This window comes from Plectropomus leopardus, chromosome 21 (genome assembly GCF_008729295.1).
Source record: "Plectropomus leopardus isolate mb chromosome 21, YSFRI_Pleo_2.0, whole genome shotgun sequence".
Taxonomy (NCBI): domain Eukaryota; kingdom Metazoa; phylum Chordata; class Actinopteri; order Perciformes; family Serranidae; genus Plectropomus; species Plectropomus leopardus.
The window spans coordinates 19,984,190-19,987,414 of NC_056483.1; the positions used below are offsets into that span (position 1 = coordinate 19,984,190).

The following is a 3,225-nucleotide window of genomic DNA, read 5'->3' on the forward strand; positions in this document are numbered from 1 at the left end:
CCCTGTAGGAAGTCTTTGTCATACAGATGCACTGCTGTAAAAGCCCTGTCAGAAACCTGGTTACATGAAAACCAGACCAGGACCAGGTTTCCAATGATGTTGCAGGAATGAGGTTACTGCAGAAGGCCCTCCGTAACCGGGTTACTCAAGAATGACTGAACTCAGTCATTGAAGCCAAATATGTGGCCTCAGACAGGTAGTAAGCAGCTTTTGCACGTGTCTTTGGCCTGCTGACATTTCAGCATGTTGCCCAACTCCCCTGACTAAGTTTGAGTGCAGTGTTTTAATATTTGCCCTGCCCCAGAAGGCAGCCCATACCTCTGGCTTCAGAGCTCGGAGTGAAATTGAGCACTCCAGATCCTATCTATTTGATTTCTCACAGTCCTAATATAACCTCTTCCACATGAGTCTTTTTATTACCGCTCAGGGAGACAAGCTTTATTTGCAAGCTGTTTGCTGTAGCAAATCGTTATTGCTCCATGGCATTTCAATTGAATAAGATATCAAGTTATTGTGTCATTCACTGGGCCCCAGACGTGACTCCAATAGGAAAATAAGATATTGAAATAGGGATTTTAATAAAGGGAGCTGAAGATATGATTCTACCTGAAGAGGGGAGGAAATACACAACAATAGTGTGAGAAGAATAGTATTCCCAAACTGATAGCTCTTAATCTGAAGCACTCCAAACATCCACATGCAGAGATAGAGATTTTGTGACAAAGCACGTTCACAACTACTTTTCACAGTGCTGTGAGATCTTTCTGTCATGCTGGGATTTGTGATTACTTCCATGTACTGCAGTTTAAATGTAAGGTATTTGTGCATTATTTAAAGGTTTCGATTGAAAAATAGACCAAGTAATTTACGTAAACTTGGCACCATTTTTTTAAATTGAACTTTTCCTCTTCATTCATTAGTGGTTCGGGCCTTCCAAGTCATGCACAGACAGTCCTTTTCCCACAGACTTGATAAGAGGACTTGTTTAATTTAAGAATTATAATGCCTTAATCTAAATGAATTGAGTTTAAATGTTGCCAACATCAACTAAAGCCCCTTTCCCTCTGCACAAATAACCCACTAACACCTGCTAACATCTGACAGTGTTATTTAACCCTTTGAAACTTGAACAAATTGGCTTGATTTCTTTCGAAAACATGGAAGGAAGGCAATGAGCAATGCAAGAAGAAATTACCCCAAAAAATAGCAAGAAAAATATTTTTAAAAAGTAGTAATTACTGGAGAATTAGAAAAAAAAGGTTTTAATATAGTTTTCTGGACATTTTTCCCTTGCTTGTTTTTAATAATTTCCTAAATGTAGTCATTTTTTTGCCATTTGTAAGACGTTCCTTGCCAAGTTCATTGCCTTTTCCCCGTGTTTTCGAAGGAAATTGAAAACAAAGTGTTAATGGGAAAGCTTACAATCGGCATTTTCTCCCAGGTCAAGTGACTGGATGTGGATGTGGTCATTTTAGCCCCTTTGCCAACAAGATTCAATGGCGGGCAGCCGCCAGTCTCCGTTCAAGCAGACACCAGGAAAACAAACAGACAGACATACTTGTTTGCAGCAGACCTGTGAACACAGCACTGGTCTACTGCCCATGGGGAAGGTGTCTATAGCCTTTATTAGGCAGGTTTTCCCTTGTTTAAAAAACCTGCATATGCATTAATTTTGGTGGGAAAAAATGGTGTAAAAACTTTCAGAAAACCTGTTTTGATTTCGCACATCAAAGTCCGCTTACAGGATTTGTTTGAGGTGATACATTTGGATTACAAAGTAGTATTTACAAAATGAAAATACATGCATTAGAGAATGTGAGAATGAGAAATGTATATTACCTACACAAAGCGCAACTACAGTTTGCATATTAGTCAGATTTGTAGTTCTTGTCAGGTGTTGTGAAAACCTCATACTGTGTGTAAGTAATCTGATATGTACAGTCTGTGCTACATAGGGGATGTAGCTCAGTGGTAGAGCGCATGCTTTGCATGTATGAGGCCCCGGGTTCAATCCCCGGCATCTCCAGTATGCTTTATGTCTTTCTGGGAAAGTTATCTTTCCTAGAAATGGATAACCTCATAGGGCAGGGTAGTCTGTACAAACAACTGTAATGATCACTTGGTCTCGTCAACCATGACAAAGCCTTGATGTCCACGTAGTCCTGGCCATGTTCTCATTAGCCATTGATATTACGGAATAATCTTAACGTTGGGTTGAGAAGTAACACGTAGGTTGTCGTGGCCGAGTGGTTAAGGCGATGGACTAGAAATCCATTGGGGTCTCCCCGCGCAGGTTCGAATCCTGCCGACAACGAAGAACACTTTTAAACACCACCAATGACACATTTGTACATTGTTCATTGCAGAATCCACCTGGAACTGCGTTTTCAAGAAGAGCGACAGGCGGCACACCTGCAGCTCCTGTACAAGGCTCAAGGTAAAGCTGGGTATTTTTACTTATTCATTACATTTCATATAAAATAAGTCCAATCAATAGACTAACAAGTGTAATAATGCTGTAAAAGAAAGTTAGGTAAGCCCACATTTCTTGTTGTAACACCAACACCTAAACAAGAAAGAAAGACTCTCCTTCAGCACTCTGTCTGCACTAAATCTGTTAAATATACATTTTTTTTTGTCTGTCATGTAATCCAATCAGGTACCTATCAGATATGCCCTCAAGATAATACTGAAGACGTAACCACTTAAAAGATGGGTGAGTACTTCCTTCCGCCTGTCTTCCTTTGCTTATACTATTTAAATGGAAATCAAATGTTTTATATTGTGATATTACCTAGAAATTACAAACAATGTAGCCAAGCAGCATTCATAGCAAACGACAGGAATAAATAGAAGCAGGGCGTCTGATAAAAGTTCAGCTAAAAACGGTACAGCTGCTTCACTCCCCAACAGTCAGGGCTGATTTGCCGCTGATAATCATTCCTGTCAAATTCAGTTAGGACACTATTTCTTGAATGAAAGTGTTTTCACCAGAAATTATGACGGAAGAGATATAAATATGTCTAACTGCAACAGATTTTCTTCATAAAAAAAACAGCAATTGTTGGGTAACGTTAACCCCAGTCTTGCTGTCAGCAGTGTGACATGATATCAGTCTGCATGTGTTATAACATTTTCCCCACACTATGTATTGGTACAGTGGCAAGAGGTTGACCAGTGTTCCTCTCTTCCATCACAGTTGTATTTTGTGTGACTTGTTTTTGA

At 39.7% G+C, this 3,225-nt stretch overlaps 2 non-coding genes across 2 annotated transcripts; both read left to right on the forward strand.

Annotated features, from left to right (window-relative positions):
• Nucleotides 1–1,954: 1,954 nt before the first annotated feature.
• Nucleotides 1,955–2,026, forward strand: trnaa-ugc. Its single transcript has one exon. It is a non-coding gene; the product is annotated as a tRNA-Ala (tRNA).
• Nucleotides 2,027–2,232: 206 nt separating this feature from the next.
• trnas-aga lies at nucleotides 2,233–2,314 on the forward strand. The gene has a single exon. It is a non-coding gene; the product is annotated as a tRNA-Ser (tRNA).
• The last annotated feature ends 911 nt before the right edge of the window (nucleotides 2,315–3,225 follow it).